This window comes from Macaca nemestrina, chromosome 3 (assembly GCF_043159975.1).
Source record: "Macaca nemestrina isolate mMacNem1 chromosome 3, mMacNem.hap1, whole genome shotgun sequence".
Classification (NCBI taxonomy): Eukaryota; Metazoa; Chordata; class Mammalia; order Primates; family Cercopithecidae; genus Macaca; species Macaca nemestrina.
In genome coordinates, this window is record NC_092127.1 from 165,557,989 (window position 1) to 165,582,007 (window position 24,019).

Sequence of the window (24,019 nt, forward strand, 5' to 3'; positions counted from 1 at the left end):
GAGTGCAATGGCATGATCTTAGCTCACTGCAATCTTTGCCTCCCAGGTTCAAGCAATTATCCGGCCTCGGCCTCCAGAGTAGCTGAGATTACAGGCACATGCCACCATGCCTGGTTAATTTCTTTTGTGTTTTAGTAGAGATGGAGTTTCACTGTGTTGCCCAGGCGGAAACTCCTGAGCTCAGTCAATTTGCCCACCTTGGCTTCCTAAAGTGCATGTTTCTGTTTTTAAAGCCACCCAGCCTGTGACATTTTTTTATGGCAGCCCTAGAAAACTAATACATGCACAAATTGTTATAAAATGAGATTATATGTATAAAATGGAACAGATCATATATCTTCTCACCAGCACATTTTTTTCTGTAAAAGAAATTTACACAGGCACCAAGAAAATAATCAGACAACAGATTCTTAGTTATGTAGTTGAATAATTAAGTTTTTTAAAATTTTTAATTATTTGAACCAGGAGAGCTCAGTTTGAAGCTCACCAATTGAAGTCCAATAGCAGACGCAAGTCCGTGATGTTATTTGGAGAAAAGACAATACTAAAAATGTAAAAACACATTGTCTTGCTAAATATACTCAAGGAACTGTAGCATCATCTCAATATTAGCATCTGTCTTTCATTTAGTGTATATGTTTTTGTGGGCATGAGTTTGGATGTGGGTGAGAATGGGCTGTAGTAAATTTCCAAATACTTTTTAACAGGGCAAATAGAAGAATCTTCTGCTGGCCTCCCCCTTGTCTAGTTTATTTGTTCTTGCGTATCAGGAGTTCCTTTGGATCCAAGCAAAAATGTTCCAACTAACAATAATTAAACTTATAGTAGTTTAGTTTTCCATGTAACAGATGCTCATCCTAAACTTAGGATGCTTTTTTATCCTAAACTGATAAGTTTGCATTCAAATGATTCTAATATGATTCATTTTCTTTTTCTAGGCATAAAAATCAGGGAAAGATTAATAATAAAAGGCTTTTTAATAACATATCTTATATAAAGGCACTCTCTTACTAAGCAATTCCACATATATCCCATTGTTCTTAATTGTGTCACATGGTGACCCTCATTTGGAAGATTTTCAGCCTCAGTAAAAGAAGAAGGTAAGAGGAAAATGGTTGTTGAGGGCTTAAAATAGCCAACGGACAGACTGTGTCAGCCAACCCATGAAAGGAAAGAGCCTGTAAAACTCTATCTAACACATTTAATCTTCCCAGGAGAGACGTTTTTGCTAATGGGACCAGTTGAATTCTATGCTTAGAATAAACTCTTCTTGAAATTATCTCTGTGGTTGCAATTTGCTTTATATCTAACAAGTAGCTTTCTTCGATTTTTTTTTGATAAGCTCTTTCTTGCATCTCTTCAGATCCATGTTTTCTATCTTTAAATACATAAATATATTTAATTAGGTTGAAGTAAAATATTACTAGGGTAAGAAGCCATTTTGCTTTGTTAAATTTGAGTTCCATTATTGCTACTGAGACTCATTCTGTGTTGAGTTAGGGTAACTGTCCTAAGCCTCTCTAAGTGAGAAGATCACTTATACACTGTGAAGTGGGTAACAATTCACCTACTTGCAATCTAACAAGTCAGCCTGACACAGTTTTAAGGATGCTGCAAAATAAACAAAACCACTGGGTTAGAGACAGTCTATTTCTGACAACGAAAGCAGCAGCCAGAGTACCAGCACTGTTTTACACTGGATTCTCAAGTACCAGTTTCCAGGTAGTGACACAAAGAGGGACAGGGAATACTTAGGCATGAGGTGGGTTTGTTATAGATAAGAAACTCTGAGCTTTGGAAACTGGACTCTTTCATAATAGTCAGGAAGCATGACTGTGCTTTGCTCTGGATGGAGTCACTATATCTTTCAAGGTGATTTGCAATATAAACATCTGTGAAAAGATAATCCAACACAAAGGGTACTTAGAACCATGCTCCCAAGACTTGCAGATATGTGGATAAATGTAGCTTAATTTAATGAGACCATCTCCTTTGAACTAAACTTTTTACAGGTGATGTGGGGAAGAGAGAATAAATGGAAAGAAGAGACTCCTAAATACTAGAACACCAATAAAATTAATTACGTACTTCTTAATGTTCATGAATATATTTTTAATCGCTTAAGAACAGAAGAAAAATATCTCTTCAGAAAAAATAAAATTTACAAAATGTCTAAAGATATTTTTTCCATAACTCGTATCCTTGATTTAATGTACAAATATCTAATTTTGTAATAGAATAATTATATTTGCTGTTTTATAGTCCAATGAGAGGATAAGCTAAATAGAAATCTACAAATAGCTGCATGTAATAAACACTGTATAACAGAATCTCATATGTAATTACTATGTACCTGAAAATAAAAATATTTAAATACAAGACTGTGCCCTTACTAGAATGATAAAGGTAAAATATCATGATATTTTTATAGATATATTTGAATTAAATTCCTTCTTTGAAGAATATATATTTTTTTAATTTACTTAAATTTTTGAATACTAGTTGAGTGTATGGAGTAAAACTACTTAGGTAGAAAAGACAATTCTCTTTGATTTGGTTGCAGTATACACAATAGACATAAGCTATATTCTATCTTATCCATTATATGTTATATGCCGTATGATACATGATATATTATGTATATTACTCCATATTTACAGCAGGCACCAGTCTTTTTTACTGCTCTTGAAGCAAATTGCTATGACTATCTATAGAGAAGGTCACGTGGCAAGTAACTACTGATGTCCTCTTTGTTACAAGAGGAACTTCCAACCTACAGCCAGTAAGAAGCTGGAGCTTTCATTTATACAGCTACAGGAAGTCAGAACAGATCCTCTCTACATGAAACTCCAGCAGAGAGGCCAATTGGAGACTTGAGAAACCCTCAGCAGAAGACAGCATAGCAAGAGATAACTAATGCAATGGCTATGCTCAGAAAAGATGCAAAACCCACAGAGGCCCATAAAGAATCTTCTCCCAACATTGGACTGAGGAGCTCTCAACTACACATATTATAAAAGTTAGTATTTTTCCCAATTAAATAATGAGCTGTCAAATGCAATAAGACAGCTGAAAAGAGGCCTCACACAGTGTAATTAGCTGTCTTTATCCTTTTTCCACACAAATGTTGTAACTCTTCTTATTTGCAAGGTGTTATCATAGTATGTAACAGAAAAATAAATGAGACATGGATGATGTATTAAAGAATTTTCCATCTAGTAACAGATATGAAATACTGTGCTACTCAATTGTTACATCCTTTGCTCAGAAACAATCTTAGCCTCATATGTAGCTAACTGTGCCCGTCTGTACACAATTGTCTAATATTTCCAGTTCATACTTTTTTTTTTTTTTTTTTTTTTACAGAAAATGTACTGTATTGAGTACACATTAGGAAAAACAATCTTGTTTTTCTTGGTATCAAAGTTTCCAATTACTCTTCCACTCTATTAGCTCAGTAAAAAGATGTGTTGGAGGTGATCCTATCCTTGAAACACTTAGAATACAAGGGATAATCAATTGATTGGTGTGGACTTTGCTAGAATCCTGGGTTAGGCCAGTACCTATGTTTTATTTTGCTCTCTGGCATATGCAAGCTGAAAGATAGCATTGAATTATTTAGGTATGAAGAACAACTCTAGATGCTATTTGTGGACAGGGAAAGGAAAATGTAAAAGGTGATGTAGTGATAGAGCTGGTGACCAGAGACTATCTCTTGAGAAGAGAAAATAGATTATTTATCCATCTGTCTCTATATCTATCTAAACAACTATCATCTATAATGTGTTGTCATATGGTGTACAAGGGAAATAAATTTTCCATGTATTCCTTGACATTTCAATAAAATCTATATCTCTGGGAGTGATATTTTTAGGGAATAGATTACTTGCTAAGGTGTTACATTCTCCAGGTCAGTGTAGAGTGATAAAAAAAAAAAAACCAAGAACACCATTGGGATCCCAGCTACATTTGAACTAAAATTTTAATGCACATTAAAGTTTATGTGCCTGTCTCTAATCAGATATACCAGAAATTCTTTGGAATTATTTAGTATAATATGTGTGTGTATTCATGTTTGTATGTGCTCCCCCTGACACAGCACACTGCATGGTAACGCAGTAATGTAATGAGCAATCTGTTTTTTTGTTTTGTTTTGTTTTGTTTAATTTTAGATAAAGAGGTAGAGGAAGACTTTAGAGCCAACTTCCAACAGAAGTATGGTACTGTGGCCATAAGTTAAATAAGAGACAAGGCTAGTGGTTGTCCTTTACATACATTGACTTCTACAGGTTTTCTTTTGTTTTCATAAATCTTGATCATAAATATTTAACACATTGAATGTTTTAGCTATCACGTTTTCTTAAGAATAACTAATATGGCCAGGCACGGTGGCTCACACCTGTAATCCCAGTACTTTGGGAGGCTGAGGTGGGTGGATCACAAGGTCAGGAGTTCGAGACCAGCCTGGTCAACATAGCGAAACTAAAACTACGAAAAATTACCGGGGTGTGGTGGCAGGCCCCTGTAATCCCAGATACTCAGGAGGCTGAAGCAGGAGAATCTCTTGCACCCAGGAGGCAGAGGTTGCAGTGAGCCAAGATCATGCCAGTGCACTTCAGCCCAGGTGACAGTGCAAGACTCCATCTCAAAATAATAATAATAATAATTATTATTATTTCTCAAATAGCAAGTACAAATCAAATACCTGATATCTTGTTATATAATGTAATATTGTTTTAATTCATGCAAAACAAGTATATTCTAATGTTGCAGAAAAAAAAGAGAATAATTTCTCAAAGAACAAGTACAAATCAAATACCTGATATCTTGTTATATGATGTAATATTGTTTAAATTCATGCAAAACAAGTATATTCTAATGTTGCAGAAAGTAAACAAAGAGCATACTGCCATCTGATTGGTATCAGTACTAAAGTATGTGACAGAATATAAAAATATATTTGAGAAATCAAATAATCTGTCAGCGATTATATTAAAGTAATTTTAAAATTTTGCCAATTATATAATTATGTTCTGAAATACAATTTTTCAGAACATGATCAAAAGTTTACTATTTTACATGGTTTCTATTTGCAACCAAAACAGAACTGTCCTTAACTACTTAGTCAAGAGCAGTGTTTGACCTCAAAGAAATAGCAGGAAAATGTGTGTGTCTACAAAGAAACTCCACTGTGCTGTGTTCACTCACAGGGATACAAAATCGAGATTATTCACTATGGTCATGCTACAAAACAACAAAATATTTATTTTAAATGAAAAAATATTTTTTTAAATTTATTTCTTCTAAAAAAAAAAAAACAGGATACATGTGCAGAATATGCATGTTTGTTACATAGGTATATGTGTGCCATGGTGGTTTGCTACACCTATTGACCAGTCCTCTAAGTTCCCTCCTCTAAGCCCCTACCCCCAACAGACCCTGGTGTGTGGTGTTCCCCTCTCTATGTTCATGTGTTCTTAATGTTCAACTCTCAGTTATGAATGAGAACATGCAGTGTTTGGTTTTCTGTTCTTGTGTTAGTCTGCTGAGAATGATGGCTTCCAATTTCATCCATGTCCCTGCAAACGACATGATCTCATTTGTTTTTATAGCTGCATCACATTTTCTTCATCCAGTCTATCATTGATGGGCATTTGGGCTGGTTCCATGTCTTTGCTGTTGTGAACAGTGCTTCAATAAACATAAGTGTGTATGTTTCTTTATAGTAGAATGATTTATAACACTTTGGGTATATATTCAGTAATGGGATTGCTGGTTTAAATCATATTTCTGGTTCTAGATCCTCAAACCTGTCTTCCACAATGGCAGAACTAATTTACATTCCCATCAACAGTTTAAAAGTGTTCCTATTTCTCCATAGCCTTGCCAGCATCTATTGTTTTCTGGCTTTTTAACAGTCACCATACTGACTGGCATAGATGGTATCTCCTTGTGGTTTTGATTTGCATTTCTCTGATAATCAGTGTTGTTGAGTTTTTTTAATATATTTGTTGACCATGTAGATGTCTTCTATTGAGAAATGTCTGTTTATATACTTTGTTCACTTTTTGATGGAGTTGTTTGGTTTTTTCTTGTAAATGTGTTTAAATTCCTTGTAAATTCTGGATATTAGAGTTTTGTCAGATGGATAAATTGCAAAAATTCTCTCCCATTCTGTAGGTTGCCTGTTTACTCTGATGATAGTTTCTTTTGCTGTGCAGAAGCTCTTTAGTTTGATTAGGTCCCATTTGTCCATTTTGGCATTTGTTTCCGTTGCTTTTGGAGTTTTCGTCATGATTTCTTTCCCTTGCCTGTGTCCTGAATGGCACTACCTAGGTTTCCTTCTAGTGTTTTTATGGTTTTTGGTTTTACATTTAAGTCTTTAATCCATCATGAGTTAATTTTTGTATAAGGTGTAAGGAAGGGGTACAGTTTCAGTTGCTGCTTATGACTAGCCACTTTTCCCAGCACCATTTACTGAATAGGGAATCCTTTCCCCATTGCTTGTTTTTGTCAGGTTTGTCGAAGATCAGATGGTTGTAGATGTGTGGTGGTATTTCTATGGTCTCTGTTCTGCTCCATCAGTCTATATGTCTGTTTTGGTACCAGTACCATGCTGTTTTGGCTACTGTAGGCTTGTAGTATAGTTTGAAGTCAGGTAGCAAGACACATCCAGCTTTGTTGTTTTTGCTTAGGATTGTCTTGGCCTCAAGGGGTCTTCTTTGATTCCATCTGAAATTTATTTTTTTTTTCTAATTCTGTGAAGAATGTTAATGGTAGTTTGATGGGAATAGCATTGAATTTTTAAATTACTTTGGGCAGTATGGCCATTTTCACGATATTGATTCTTCCAATTCATGAAGATAGAATGTTTTCCCATTTGTTTGTGTCCTCTCTTCTTTCCTTGAGCAGTGAGTGGGTTGTAGTTTTCCTTGAAGATGTCCTTTACATCTCATGTTAGATGTATTCCTAGGTATTTTATTCTCTTTGTAGCAATTGTGAATGGGAGTTCATTCATGATTTGGCTTTCTGCTTTCCTATTGTTGGTGTAAAGGAGTGCTTGTGATTTTTGCACATTGATTTTGTATCCTGAGACTTTGCCGAAGTTGCTTATCAGTTCAAGAAATTTTGGGGCGAGATATTGGGGTTTTCTGAATCTATTGAGATAATCATGTGGTTTTTGTTTTGGTTCCATTTATGTGATGGATTAAGATGATTGATTTGTGTATGTTGAATCAGCCTTGCATCCCAGGGATGAGGCCAACTTGATGAAGCCAACTTAATCATGGTGGATAAGTTTTTTGATGTGCTGCCAGATTTGGTTTGCCAGTATTTTACTGAGGATTTTTGCATTGATGTTCATCAGATATTTTGGCCTGAATTATTCTTTTTTTGTCGTGTCTCTCCCACATTTTGGTATCAGGATGATGCTGGCTTCATAAAATGAGGTAGGGACGATTCCCTCATTTTTAATTGTTTGGAATGATTTCGGAAGGAATGGTACCAGCTCTTCTTTGTATTTCTTGTAGAATTCAGCTATAAAGCTGTCTGCTCCTGGGCTTTTTTTGTTTGATAGGCTATTAATTACTGCCTCAATTTCAGAGGTTGTTATTGGTCTATTCAGGGACCCAAATTCTTTCTTGTTTAGTCTTGGTAGGGTTTAAGTGTTCAGAAATTTATCCATTTCTTCTAGATTTTCGAGTTTATTTGCATAGAAGTGTTTATAGTATTCTCTCTTGGTAGTTTGTATTTCTGTAGAGTCAGTGATTATATCCTCTTTATCACTATTTATTGTGTCTATTTTATTCTTCTCTCTCTTCTTTATTAGTCTAGGTAGAAGTCTATCTATTTTGTTATTATTATTATTTTTTCAAAAAACAGTTCCTGAGTTCCTTGATTTTTTGGAGGGCTTTTTGTGTCTCCATCTTCTTCAATTCTGCTCTGATCTTAGTTATTTCTTGTCTTCTACTAGCTTTTGGATTAGTTTGCTCTTGCCTCCCTCACTCTTTTAATTGTGATGTTAGGGTGCCAATTTGAGTTCTTTCTAGCTTTCTGATGGGAGCATGTAGTGCTATAAATTTCTCTTTTAATGCTGCTTTAGCTGTGTCCCAGAGATTCTGGTACATTGTCTCTTTCTTTTTATTGGTTTCAAAGAACTTCTTGATTTCTGCCTTAATTTTATTATTTACCCTCCTGAGGAGTCACTCAGGAGCAGATTGCTCAATTTCCATGAAATTGTGTGGTTTTGAGTGAGTTTATTAATCCTGAGTTCTAATTTGATTGCACTGTGGTTGAGAGATAGTTTGCTATAATTTCCATTCTTTTGCAATTACTGAGGAGTGTTTTACTTCCAATTATGTGGTTGATTTTAGAATAAGTGCCATGTGGCACTGGGAAGAATGTATGTTCTGTTGATTTGGGGTAGAGAGTTCTGTAGACATCTACTAGGTCCACTTGATCCAGAGCTGAGTTCAAGTCCTGAATATCCTTGTTAATTTTCTGTCTCATTGATCTGTCTAATATTGACAGTGGTGTGTTAAATTCTCCCACTATTATTGTGTGGGAGTCTAAATCTCTTTGTAGGTCTCTAACAACTAGTTTTATGAATCTGGGTGCTCTTATATTGGGTGCATATATATTTAGAATAGTTAGCTCTTCTTATTGAATTGTTCCCTTTACCATTATGTAAGCTTTCTGATGGGAGCATTCAGTGCTATAAATTTCTCTTTTAATGCTGCATTCTCCTTTAATGGTAAATGTATTGTTCCCTTTACCATTCTTTGTCTTTTTTGATCTTTGTTGGTTAAAAGTCTGTTTTCTCAGAGCCTAGGATTGCAATCCCAGCTTTTTTGTTTGTTTTTTGTTTTTTTTTTTGGCTTTCCATTTGCTTGTTACATTTTCCTCCACCCCTTTATTTTGAGCCTGTGTGTGTTTTTGCATGTAGGAGGGGTCTCCTGAATACAGCACACAAGTAGGTCTTTACTCCTTATCCAATTTGCCAGACTTTGTCTTTTAATTGGGACATTTACCCATTTATATTTAAGGTTAGTATTGTTATGTGTGAATTTGGTCCTGTCATCATGCTGCTATTTGGTTATTTTGCACATTAGTTGATGCAGTTTCTTTGTAGTGTCATTGGTCTTTATATTTTGGTGTGTTTTTGCAGTGGTTGGTACTGGTTTTACCTTTCCATACTTAGTGCATCTTTCAGGAGCTCTTGCAGGGCAGGCCTGGTGGTAACAAAATTCCTCAGCATTGCTTGTCTAGAAAGGATTTTATTTCATCTTCACTGATAAAGCTTAGTTTGGCTGGATATGAAATTCTAGGTTGAAAATTATTTTCTTTAAGAATGTTGAATATTGACCCACAATCTCTTCTGATTTATAGAGTTTCTACTGAAAGGTCTGCTGTTAGTATGATGGACTTCCCTTTGTAGGTGACCTGGCCTTTCTCTCTGGCTACCCTTAACAGGATTTCCTATATTTTGACCCTAGAGAATCCGACGATTATGTGTCTTGGGGTTGATCTTCTCATGGAGTATCCTAATAGTATTCTCTGTATTTCCTGAATTTGCATATTGGCTTGTTTTTGTAGGTTGGAGAAGTTCTCCTGGATATTATCCTGAGGTGTGTTTTCCAGCTTGTTTCCACTCTCCCCGTCTCCATTAGGTACTCCAATCAATCGTAGGTTCAGTCTTTTTATGAAGTACCATATTTCTTGGAGGCTTTGTTCATTCCTTTTCATTCTTTTTCCTCTATTCTTATCTGCATGTCTTCTTTCAGCAAGGTGGTCTTCAAACTCTGATATTCTTTCTTCCACTTGGTCAACTCAGTTGTTGATACTTATGTATGCTTCATGAAGTTCTTGTGCTGTGTTTTTCAGTTCCATCAGGTTGTTTATGTTCCTCTCTAAACTGATTATTCTAGTTAGTAATTTCTCTAAGTTTTTATCAAGGTTCTTAACTTCTTTGCATTGGGTTAGAAAATGCTTCTTTAGCTCATCATAGTTTTTTTATTTCCCATCTTCTGAAGCCTAATTCTGTCAATTCAACCATCTCATTCTCCGTCCAGTTTTGTGCCCTTGATGGAAAGACATTGTGATCATTTAGAGGAGAAAAGGCACTCTGGCCTTTTGGATTTTTAGCATTTTTTTATTGTTGTTGTTGATTCTTCCTCATCTTCAAGAGTTTGTCTAGTTTCTGTCTTTGAGGCTGCTGACCCTTGGATGGGGTTTTTGTGGGGGTCTTTTTTTCATTGTTGTTGCTGATGCTGTTGTTTTTACTTTCTGTTTGTTTTTCTTTTTTCTTTTTTTTTTTTTTTTTCTTCTTTCAATAGTCAGCTCTCTCTTCTGTAGGGCTGTTGCTGTTTGCTAGGGGTTCACTTCAGGCCTTATTCATCCAATTCACTCCTGTGCCTGGAGATATCACTCAAGGAGGCTGGAGAGCAGCAAATATGGGTGCCTGCTCCTTCTTCTGGGACCTTTGACCTCAAGGGGCACGAACCTGATGCCAGTAGGATCTCTCTTGTACAGGGTGTCTAACAATCCCCGTTGGAGGGTCTCACCCAGTTGGGTGGCATGAGGATCGGGACTTGTTTAATGAAGCACTTTGTCCTTGGTGGAGAGGGTGTGTTTTACAAGGGGGAGACCCACTTGTCTGGGCTGCCTGGATTCAAGGAGGAGAGGCTAAGTCAGCTGATCCACAGAGACTGTGGACACCCCTCCCATTAGAGGCTCAGGCCCAGGGAGATCTGAATTCTATCCCTAAGCCTCTGGCTGGAGTGTTTGGAGATCCTGCAGGGAAGGCCAGACCACTGAGGAAGGATGAGTCAGGGTTACGCCTGAAGAGGCCCTCTGGCCACAGACTGCCACAGCTTGTGTGTTGGGCTGTGGGGACAAGTCTTGGGACCAAGCTGTCCAGCCTCCCTGGCTCCAGCAGGGGAAAAGAGCAGCCTGGAGCTATAGAAATGGGTGCTGTCTTTCTTCCACAGAATTGGTGCTTCTCCTCTTTCCACAGAGGGAGCTTAGCATGTTAGGCAGTTACCAGTCCCGGTGCTGGCTGCTGCCTCTCCCCCAAGCAGCTTGAAGGGCTTAGACAGCAGGCAGCCACAGCCAGTGCTGGTCGCCCTCCCCGGGAGAGCTTGATATTCTTCAACAGATTCCAGCTGAGATGCTATAAGAATCTACACCTTCCAGGTTTGGGACGTTAGGCTCCGGTGGCATGGGTTCACAAGTGGGATATTCTGATCCTTGAGTTGCACAGTTCTGTGGAAAAAGAGCAATATTCCCAGATGGGTAGCCCACTCCCTCACTGCCTCCCTTGGGAGGGTTGAGAGGGTGCCCCTTCCCCATGTGGCTTTCAGGTGGGCTGCTGCACCACATTGATCTTCCTTCTCTCTGTGAGTCAATTTTGATGAGAGAACGTGGATACCTTGGTTGGCGGTGAAGGATTCACATGCTTATTATGTTTTTTTTTTTTTTCCCCCAGTGGGAGCCTCCAATTCCTGCTGCTTCTAGTCTGCCATCTTTGCCACGCCCCCAGAAAGTTCTGAGTAATGTCTTATTAAAATCTAAGTGTAGTAGCATTATGATTTTACCGCAGTTTAAACAAAATGAGTGAGCAATATGTGACTGTTGTTTGTATGAATTACGTACTATATAATAAATTATGGAAAAATATATGTTATGTAATAAATGTTACATTAGATTGTACACTGTATTATAAATTATACATAATTTTATAGCAATATGAATTACATAAGTATTTCTCTTTGCTGATACTGAATACTGATCACAGAAGAATGTAACTTCTGTTCTACATAAATCCATATAATATATCTGCAACAAGATTTCAAGGAATAAAACATTAAATTTTTTTTAGAAATTAAAAATTTTAACCCGAAGAGTTTATATTATGTAAACAATTTATAATAGAAGAGCTACAGACTCTAGAAAGATAAACTTTGTAAAAGAAAAGTACAAGATGTTTGTTCATCTTTGTGTTAGTCATAAGACTTTAGTACAAGTCACCAAAATCCACTAAAATCATCTTGAGTACAAATGAGGTTTCATGAAAATGAAAAGGGATTTAAGTCTAATGAAAGCACCAGCACAGCTTCAGGAACTTTGGAAAAAGATGTTTGGACTGGAAAGTCCACAAAAGAAGTTATAGCACCAGGTTACTGTTGCTATGCCTCAACTCCATCTCTTCCAAGAATTTTAACTCTTGTTAAGTAAAAAAATCCTGAAAAAAAAAAAAAAAAAAAAAAAAAGCTGCAGCAATGGGTATGGTTATTTAGTAAAACAGTCACTGGAATTTTGTTCCACTGGGTGTATCAATTTGTTTGATTTTTTTGTTTCTTGTGTCTATTAAATGTTTTGGAATAGAGACAATGAAAACAATCCAGAGTTTACCTTTTCCTACATTGATACATGGACATAACAAATAATTTCTGTTTTAAAAAAATGAATATGAAAGTGGAGAGTGTTCACAGACAGCTTAGCTGAGATGCTTTGTTAAACGCCAATAAGAACTAAAATTTATTAGCGAGGATATTTGATTACAATGATGATTAAAATTTCTTTAGGTTTAGCTAATTATCTTTTAAATGGCATCCTATACAAAAGTTATAATTTCAAGCTCATGAAAAAGTTAACTAGGTAAATTCCCTAACTATACAGTTAAATAAACTGAACATAATTGAATTAAATGATACAACTATGGTAATCCAGCTACTTAATAAAAAAGACATTAACATGAGATGTATCAGTTTGCCTTGAAATACATAATGTATGTGCATATGCACATATGTCTTTATCTCTAGTGGTTTTATTTCAATATTTATAGATATAGGCATCTACATAGAGATAATATTTTGTCTAGAATGTTCAATTTGACATGCACTTCTGTTTGAGTTCATTCTCATGCTGCTGTAAAGAACTGCCCAAGACTGGGTAATTTATAAAGGAAAGAGATTTACTTGACTCACAGTTATATATGGCTGAGAAGGCCTTAATAAACTTACAGTAATGACAGAAGGTGAAGGGGAAAAAAGGCACCTTCTTCACAGGGCAGCAAGAAGGAGAAGTGTCAAACAAAGGGGGGGAAAATCCCTTATAAAACCACCAGATCTCATAAGAACTAACCCACTATCATGAGAAGAGCATGGGGGTAACTGCCCGCATTGTTCAATTACCTCCCATCTTGTCCTTTCACAATAAGTAGTATTATGGGAACTACAATTCAAGATGAGATTTGGGTGGGGACACAGCCAAACCATATCAACTTCTATATGTTTATCGATTTCAATCATTTCCTAGTTTATTGCTATTATTGTCTATCAGTCTGCATCCATCTATTTATTATCTATCTATACTTCAACTTAATGTATTCTTCCATCTTATTAGACAAAAAATAAGACATGGTATGCAGTAATATAGATGATCAAATAGAAAATATATAAATAATATTATTTAGAAGAACATGGGAATTGAGATAACTGATTTTTACTTTTGAAAAATCTTAAAATTGAATTTGTTTTAACTTTTTGTATGCATTCATATTGACATACGAATGTCATGCAGGGCTTTAAAACTATCGTCTTTTTTTTTTTTTGTTCAGCTATTCAATTTCTACCATACCAAAATTAGACTCCTCCTCCCCCTAAGGTAACCTATTTTAACAATATTGTATGTATCCTAATAACCAACTTTGTATCCTACATTTTTCAGTGCTCAGATTATCCTATGCAAATAGGAATTCATGATATTCATATACACACACATATTTATCTATAAGCATGTGTATACATGTACACATAGATGTGTGTGTATATATATATATACACACACACACACCCAGACACATATACAATAGATTCTTGTTATATGTGATAGCCATGTTTTTATAAAGACACCATAAACACTGAAATAGTGAATACTAAATCATTGCTCTTAGCTGAAATACAGGGTTAGGTTCCTGCAAGCATCTGTTAACAACATTTTTATCAACCACTCAATACAGAACTTTGTTTTATGTGTTTGTTTAAAGACATCTTATTTAACATATATTATTGTTTCATTAACATTGAATTCATATCCAATAGCACTATACCTCATGCCTGGGAAAATCTTATCTAACACACCTCATAAGGCACATCACAACCATCTCACATTTTGGCACTCTTGAAGGGTGCCATTTGAAACAGCAAAATCACCAAAAAAGCACATGTGGCACTAAATAAACCATGATAAGGATACTTGTTTACATTATGAGAGCTAAAACAAGAAAGCAGATTATTGTTTAGTTCAACTTCAAGTGTATCAGACAAGTCAAAAATTTAACCACTCTGTTCATGTATGTGAAGGATTGTGAAAGTGCCTTGAGTATCAATTTTGGGGTTAAAAATAAATTTTATGGACACGAATCTGCAGATATGGACGCTTCAAAAAAATGAGGATTAAGTATATATGAACCACATACATACACATGCTTTCTGTTGCACAGACATATGTATAACTCTATACAGAGTTTATTGTCTTTTTATTCTATAAAAATGGATGTCACTAACAACATTAATTAGGATGATTGCTGATTGAACATATATACATATATAGAACTTTAATAGATTTTATGTTTCTTGTAAGCAATAAATGATATAGCTTTCAAAAATTTAAGATTTGCTATTCGAACAATATATTAAATTTAATTTTTAATTTCATAACAAAATTTGATATTTTTTTCATATGTTCATTTGACTTTTGAATTTGATGTTTTCTGTATATTTATTCATGTTCTTACAGCATATTTTTCAACTTGACCATTTTTTTTCTAACAATATATAACTAGTCTCATATGACATTGACAGTATTCCTTTGTCTATAATTTGTGTGACCAATCTTTTTGATATATGTTATGCTTATTGATTTTGGTTTTGATATATTGTCCCATGCAACTTTTATATTTTCCAGATTTATCTGTACCAATGGGTTAAGAGAAAAAAAAAATTTGATCTTTAATCAAAGGATAGGAAAGGGGATGCTAGAAAGTCAGAAAATGTTTATAAAATAATTCTCGTACAATTAAACTGCACAGGGAAATATCTGGCTCCATCCAGACCTACAATATCAAAGATGAAGTGGAGAGCCTAGATTTCCACCCTTAGCAGACTACAATGAAGCACTCTCACGCTTCAACTGGGGTGGTGTGAAGAAAAGCTTAATAGAGAGCCCGAACTTTTATCCCTGGTCCAACTATAACTTCTTTACTCTCCCAAATGCCTTCCTCTGCTAGTAAAAGTGGGACAAAATGGGCACATGGACATGCTTTCCCACCTTCAGTGAAGGAAGGATATGTGTTTCAGGAAATAGTACTACAGCAATTCAACGTAGAAGAAAAGAAGAGAAGATGAGGAAGAAGAAGAGGAGGAAGAGGAACAAGAAGAAGGAAGAGGAGGAGGAGGAGAAGGAGAAGGAGGAGAAAGATGAAGGAGAAGGTGAAAGAGAACAGCAAGAAGAGGCAGAGGCAGCGGCAGTGGAAGAGGCAAATGCAGAGGCAGCGGCAGCTGCCGCCGCCACCGCCGCCTTAGCTCAGGCCTGTGATCCCAGCACTTTGGGAGGCCGAGGCAGGTGGAACACGAGGTCAGGAGTTCAAGACCAGACTGGCCAACATGGTGAAACCCCATCTCTACTAAAAGTACAAAAATAATTTGGATGTGGTAGCATGCACATGTAATTCCAGCTACTCAGGAGGCTGAGGCAGGATAATTGCTTGAATCCGGGAGGCGGAGGCTGTAGTGAGCCGAGATCACGCTACAGCACTCTAGCCTGGGTGGCAGAGAAAGATTCCGTCTCAAAATAAATAAATAAATAAATAAATAAATAAATAAATAAAGGAGGAGGAGGAGGAAGAAGAAATACAATTATAGATGAGATTCAGCCTCATGATATCTGGATCAGAGGACCCAGTCAAGCTGTGCCCAGACTCCTGACTCTCTGAAATTGTGAGAGAGTAAATTTATGTTGTTAAAGATGTTAAATTTGTGGTAAATTGTAATGCAACAACATAAAAGTAATACAACAGTGTCTTAGTCTATTTGGGTAGCTGTAGTGAAATATCATAAACTGTGTGACTGATAAACAACAGAAATGTATGTCTTACAGTTCTGAAAGGTGGGAAATTCAAGATCAAGGGACATGCAGATTGAGTATCTGGTGAACACTTGTTTCCTGGGCCACAGATGGCACCTTCTCGCTTTGTTCTCACAGAGTGAAAGAGACTAACTCCTTCAGGGCTGTTTGCAAGGACATTGATTTCATTCATGAGGGCTCCTTACTCATGATCTAAGCACCTTCCAGAGATCCCACCTTTTAATAATATTACACTAGGGATTAGTTGTCAGCATATGAATTTTGGAAAAATTTAAACATTCATTCCATAGCAAATAGTAAATGAAGATTTATTTATTGTTGGAAATTGCTTTCTTTACTATTTTTTTTCCCGAGTTATCTTTTTCTGAATTTAGCTTTATTATGGATTTGTTAAATGTATTTTTAAAATGTTTTCCTAAGATAGTTTGAACTGAAGATACACTCTTTGGATTTCTTGCATATTCTTAAATATCTTTCACCCCGATATCACCGATAGGTGATAAATTTCTAGACTACATAATGGATTCTTGAGTTGAAGTTCACTCATTTAAGAAGTCTGACTGGGCTTTTCTAATGCTTTCCCATTTTTCAGGAGCATTCAATCAACCTGTCATTTAACAAATATTTATTGACCTTATAATTTCAACATAAATGTATATTTTAATTATTTATTTAATTAGTGTCTCTCCTCCCTTATTTCATTCTCTCTTCCTAAAGCTTCTGTATTTTGCCTCAATAATTCAAATAAGGATATCGTCTTCCTATATGAGCCTATTGTTTCAGATAGGTTCAAGGCAGACAGTATTAAATTGAGAAAGTGAACTAGGAAGCCAAGAAAGTGAAGAAATAAAGCAGAGTTAAAAACAATATCAAGACACATGGAACAGACAGAAAGAAAACAGTTTAATATACTTCTGACATTTATTGGAAACAGCATTGCCAAGGAAACCATGAATCTCAGCTTAAAAAGTTTTTGATTGTGACATTTTAACTTCCAGAAAAATTATCAGACAACCAAACTTGTACCATCAAGAAATGGGCTATAAAAGATCTTCAAATCCCAGAGGAGTTACGCAATACTTCCCACATATTGCTTCGGATTTAGCCAGGCAACATCATAGTCAAGAATCTCCCAAAACTGGGGCCATGAAATACACGGAGAAGCTAGTTCCTTCCATTATGTAGAACCAGGATCTAGTAAAGACATCCCCTCTGCTGCCAAGGTGCGAGGTCGTCACAATGACTATCTAAGCAGGATTCAATTATTCCTAAAAACCAGGCAATGCTGGGTGTTTCCCATTTTAATTAAAAACAATGTTTTGGATGGGAATAATGGCTGTAGATATTATGTCCGTACCCTAACAATATTGCATATTGTACCTATGTGTATGTGTGTTTATATGTCAATGAAGAAGAGAAAAAAGAAAAGAATTTCATTTAGAATGTAGATACATTTGTTTTAGAACAGATAAAAGAGTAAAATTATGTGTACAAAAATACCATAGGACAACAATACATCTTGTTCTTTTTCTATGGCCGATGAAGAATCATAGGTTTTTGCAGAACTGTGATATGATCAGATCTGACCTTTGGGGAGATTTATTTAGAAGCTGTGTGCACTAGATATGAGTGGAAGGAGCCTAGAGACAGACTGTGAGCTAGCTGATCTTTAAGGCAAAGTGTTAGTTATGTATCTTAATTTCTAGTCTTTCCCAATAAATAAAGATGATCTAATATTCTGTATTCTGTGACAGAAATCTATAGAGTAATATGTATCTAAAATCTGTGTTCTCTTAGAATAGTACAGTCGTTTACCTTTATGTTGCTTCAAAATTATTTAACTTGTACTTGAATGTCTATAGTTTATCTCATCACTCACAAAGTACATAGAATACATGCATTTTCATTTTCTGGCTCTATGTATGCTTAATAGTACCTTTTAAGAAAAATATATTTTCTTTATTATTATTATTATTTTGTGTATTTTGTTATTTCAATGGGTTCTTGGAGAGCAGGTGGTTTTTGGTTACCAAGCTAAGTTCTTTAGTGGTGATTTCTGAGATTTTAGTGCACCCATCACCGGAGGAGTGTACACTCAGGCTGAAATAGCCCCCTCTAATTTTGTATTTTTGCATTTTGTGAAATTTATAACTCATTATTTCCACATTGTTCTCATTTTATAAATGGGAACAATTTCTTTCAATTTTTGAATTATTATTGTCAGAAAAAAATGATAATACTTCTGTTCTTTCACAGGTAGCAGAATTTTATCTTGGAATGAATATGGTTGTTAGTGTTGTCTCTGCTCTACTTATCTATTCTTGCTTAACAAACTTCTCAAAATGTAGTGATTTAAAACAGCTATTTTGTAGCTCATAATTTGGGGAGCCAGGAATTCAGGCAGAGCTCACTGAGTGATTCTTCTGTGCATATGGTGTTGACTGTGTCACTTGATATGCAGCTAAAGACTAGGCTACTCTGTAGGTTCTGAGACAGCTCCACAAACATGCCTGTAAACTTGAAGAGTAAGAAAGTTGGTATCAGATAGGTGCATCTTCCCCTAGGTCTCAGGGCCTCTCTAAGTGTTTTCTCTGGCAGGAAACCTGGTTAAGTAGATGTTCAGCTTTCCGAGAGTAAGTATTTCAAGAGCAGGGAATAGTGGTAGCTCTTATAATCAGGGACTAAACACTGGGAAAGCAACACTTTCACTGGTTAAAAAAAAAATAAAAATAAATAAATAAAATAAAAAAAACATGGAAACCAGATGCATGGTGAAAGGAAATGGACTTCACCTCCCAATAAGAGGCATAGAACTGTAAGGTAATATCTTCAGCAGCTAACTAGCTTTTGACATTGAGTGACCAGATTATACTTTCCTTAATCCATAAAAGAAAATAATTTACCCATTAAATTGAATTTTGGTCAGAGTTATATCGCAGCAGCATACTACCTTTCCCCAAGAAAATGCTTATCGAATCTCGAGTTTTCTTCCCATTGTCTTCATCCGATCTTATGCAGGCATTATCTTAACTTGATGATTTTATTTTCCTTTTCTGAATTTCTACAATAATATAACACATTTATGTTATTAATAAAAAATATTTTGTTTTTATTCTTGTGATAACATACTATTAGATTGTAAACAGACATTTGTCCAGAGATTATTGAAATAAGAAAATTTCCTATGAAGTACATGGTCCAAACAATTTTTAAATAAAATAAAATTCTCTATCCTGAGATTAAAAAGCAGTTATGGTGCTTCACGTTTTTGTCTGCTGCAATAAACCGAGTTATGGAACAAGGCAATTCCTTTAAGTAATGGAAAATTGAATTACCTAATATGGCCTCTGGAATGCAAATACTAATGGCAGTCAGACATTTTCTAAGCCCAACTTATTAAAAAATATTTAATGGAGATAATTAAAATAGGTCTATGGTGGATATGAACCACACAGAAGTATCTTGAGTCAGAGAAAAATATATATCATATATCATCTAAAATAGGCAATGTGCTTTGAAATATATTAATACTAGTTGACATGAAAATTGAAAAGTTCATGTAATACAATGACTTGAGATGAGAGCTCTTATATTCTCTGGTACATTCTTCCTAACAAGCTTAGAGGAAATTAAATTTACAAGACAAGCTTTCCGTCTGTGAGTTTATCATTCTGCTATACAATTAAGATTGCAGATATCGCCTCTCTTCTTATTAAATCCTGTAAATGTGCCCAGAGGCTACTGCAAAGGGAATATCCACAAAATGAGATCAAGAAATACATAAATAAAAAATGTGAGTTTAGTATTCATTACTCATGATTTCCAAAGTGTGCATGGAGAATGAGCAGAACATTTACATTCATTCTGCTTTACTAATATTGACCGAGTAGAATGTTTTCAATACAACATTCTGATGTTAGGGACTGTGGGCAGAAAAGAACTTAGAGGTCGCTGGCCCAAGACTTTCATTTTGCAGATGAAAAATAAATAAATAAACAAAAACAAGCAAACAAAATCCTGACGCTCAGAGAAAGAAAACCGTCTTCCCAAATTTAAAAAGTCAGTAAATTACAGAGCTGAAACTTTAATCTGAGTATATAAGTTTTAGGTATGTTTTAAGTTTACAATTATCTTTACTAATTGATTCTAATTGTTATTCTGAAATGTATTAACATGATAACATACATTCTAATATTATAAACTGCCTTTAATCTACCCTGATTGTTCAATTGATAATGTGATAAGCTGTATTGTCATGAGAATTAAGGTCTCTCTCTATATTAAATATATATAAATCTATTTTTTCCTCGCACAATTAACAATGATGAAATTGCGTTACTCAAATAACAACTTATCATCTGATTTTTTAAAAAACGTAAAATTAAGCACTTAAATACTTTAACTTTCAACTGGAACAAGATTAAAAATTAAACAACAATCTCAGAATGCCCAGAGCCACAAAATGCAATCAGAAGCTTGTTTTTTTTTTTTTAATTTTAAAATTGAAAGCTAACTATATTTTCATATATTGTGTTAAACACACAGGATAATATATAAGATAAACTTGAATTATAATCCCCTTTCCTCTTAATAATAAAATGATGCCTAACAGTTAGTCTAGTTAATTCTCTGTTTCATTATCTGTATTGATAATTACATATTCTGCATTTTGGGGGGTGTGTGTGTGTGTGTATGTGTATGTGTGTGTATGTGTATGTGTGTGTGTGCGTGTGAGAGAGAGACAGAGAGACAGAGGCAGAAATAGGGAAAGAGACAGGAACAAAGAGAGACAGAGATTGGGACTGATTGCTCAGTGATCAGTGCCCACTAAATTGTGAGCAGGCAGCATGCCATAATGATTTAGCGTTTCGTTAGAGTTTGGCAGTCTTCAGTTTGAATGTTGTCTTCATCACATTGGAGTAGGATACAATCTTAGGAAGAAAAAAATCAGTTTTTTGAGTCTGCTTCCTTGTGGGGATAATTGTAGTGCATATTTGTTTGGGTGTTTACAAGGATTAAAAACAAGTTTCTCATTTAAGATAGACTCAAATAAGTTAATGTACTATTTTGTAACAAAGAAGTATATCAGAGCCAAAACTCTCAAGATGCATTATACACATTCAAGTGCTTGCTTAATTATCATTCTTGCTCAAAAATACTGTTTTTTTCCATAAGGGACTAACCATTTATTTTATCAAAAAGTCTAATATTTTAGAATCTGTGTTACTATTAATAATTATCTGAGTATGGAATTTGTAGCCATATTCCAAAAATACTATTTAAATTTACACTAAATTCAAATTTAGACCTGTCTGTTTCAAACACAATCTTTTTACTAAGTATAATGCATTATAATTAGAGTTTATTTATAGATAACATTAAGATGCTCACATTGGTAAAACAAAATGTCCAGATTTTTTGCTTCAAGTGCAGAAGTTAGTACAGTTTTTAGAAAGAAATGATAATATTGAAATATTATAGATATTAGAAAAATACATAAAATTATGGAATTTCGTGTATGAGGACTCAGTTTAATTTGGCCCCCTGAAATTGTGATAAACACTGCTCTGATGGAGAGAACATATATTCATCCATTCAGCAAACGTGAAGTAATGCCTATTACATTCTAGGCAGTTTTCCAAACACCAAAAAATAATAATGAATAAGATTCATTCCCTATTCCAACATTTCTTTCAGATTTATGAAGGAAATAATATAGAAACAGGTGTGATAGGAACTTGAATAATGAGCACATACTATGTAAAACGTCTTTCTGAGCCCGCTTTGCCAACTTTGCTTGAACAAGCAGGACAAAGACTTGACTTTGAAACTGCAGCCATTTTAGGAAGTGGCACTTGGCAGTTAGAGTGTCTCTGGGTACATCATGTTCATAGAGAGGAATTTATTCAAGAACAGTGAGGCCAGAAAGACTCTCCACAGATTAACAGTAAAGACAGTATCTCACCTTTGTCTAGGAGCTTGCCTCTGCCTTTGGTGGGACCAGTCTAAGTAGAATGATAATCTGGCGGTTCTCATTGAGAATACCAGGGTTCTAGCCTCATTTGGTCACTACTCAGTAATGGAAATGTAAGGGTAAAAGTTGCATGAAAAGAGCCTTTTACATTGTCTTTCACATAAATATTCTGTATGTGGTGATGATAATAATTATTTCCTATGTCTTGAATTATTATTATTATTTTGCTTGAAATTTAAAAAAAAAACACCTAAAGAATTAATGAAGTTTTTAAGAAGATTAAATAAGTAGCACTTTTACTTTTACATGTTTTCTAGTAATAAAATATATTTCCATATGTTATATTCAAATAAGAGGAATATTAGAACAATATTATTTTCTCCTTCTTAAATATGGGGAAACTAAAACTAAGAGAATTTCAGTTTCTTCATTAAAGTATTATATCTTTGAAGTAATAAAGTAGTTTAAACCATATTCTTTGTTTCAGCACATTTTGTCAACTAAAGAAGAGAAATGTTTGACAAAGTTAACATGCCATTTTTCTATATAGTCTTTATTCATTCAGTTAAAGCCTGCAACTAACGAAAGAACAAAAATGGTGTCTTTATGACTGAGATCTCAAAGTTAAAACAAAAACGCAGTGGCCATGCCTGGGTGAGGGAACAGCCAGGTACTCTGTGTTCTTAAAAAGATTTTGCAAAAGTATCACAGGACCTCCCTTTCTACAATCAAGGCAAACCAGTTCCCGTGGTCGGTGCTGACACAGGATAGACTGCAGATGAATATTCCCCAAATCATCACCAACAGAACACCTGGTGCCAACTGACCAACCACCTGGAACTGACCAATTAAGAGAGACTAGTGATTTGGGGCTTAAAGGCCATCATCCAGTCAAGACCCTGTTCCTCACCCACTTCCTGCCCTGCCCTGCCCTGCAGTTCCTGCCTTTATAATCTCTAACTTTCTACCCTCCACCCCCTTCAAAGCATGCTTTCATTTTACACTAGAGGCTACATCTCACCAACCTGCAGATTGTTTTTTATACTAATAAAACTCTCCATTTCTTTTTTCCACAGATCTCATGATCTTTTGTTAACAATTCTTTCCTTCACTGTAATTTGGGGTGTGGGGAGGGGGACCAGATGACCAACATGACAAATGAAATAGCTAGTAAGTTAGGTAGAGATACTTGCTAAGGAGAAAAATAAATAAATAAATAAATAAGGAAAAAGAACAGGATATGGTGTGGGTGGGTTTCGATTATAGAAAGGATGGCCAGAAAATGTTTCACTCATCAACGTGACATTGGAGAACTACAGAAAGTGAGGAGTGGACCAGAAACACTCCAATCACGAAGACCCAGAAGTTAAGAGGGTGCCGATTATTTTTAAGGAATAGCGAAGTAAACAGAAACAGAAAGAAGAAATTCGAGGGAGAGAAAAATCAGAGATGAAGTTAGAAAGTTAACTAATGAGAGGGAGAAGTTTGATACTGTTAGGCCTTTCTTTTTTTCTTTTTTCTGAGTAAAATTGGAAAACAGTGTAAGATTTTGAATTTGTAATCTTGCAATGTGTACAAGGCTAGTCATTAGAAAATTAAAGAGCAAAAGAAGAAACAGAAAGTCGGTTGAGAATGTAAACCAAAAATAAAAGTCTAAACCCCTCAACCAACTGATGGACCCTTGTCTCCGTAAGAGCATCTCAAAATAAACCTGAAAATCTAGTTCAGGCCCTGATGAGAAGTGGGGAGTAGGACGCGCCTCACTACACCCTCCTCCCATTGGAATTCAGGCACAACTGACCAGCATTAACATTAAAACAGAGTTCTTAAGACAGACAAAAGAGACTCTGTGTAGCAATAAGACATCAAATTCCAACCTGACTCTAGTATAGATTGCAG

The 24,019-nt window shown here is 35.3% G+C and overlaps 1 long non-coding RNA gene across 1 annotated transcript in view; it reads left to right on the forward strand.

Moving 5' to 3' along the window:
• LOC112427731 (uncharacterized) overlaps positions 1-15,463 on the forward strand; it is a 17,720-nt gene extending 2,257 nt beyond the window's left edge. Inside the window, exons 2-4 of the long non-coding RNA XR_003019464.2 lie at positions 11,486-11,549; positions 13,619-13,665; positions 15,290-15,463. This is a non-coding gene — a long non-coding RNA (uncharacterized lncRNA). The remainder of the gene's footprint in view (positions 1-11,485; positions 11,550-13,618; positions 13,666-15,289) is intronic.
• The last annotated feature ends 8,556 nt before the right edge of the window (positions 15,464-24,019 follow it).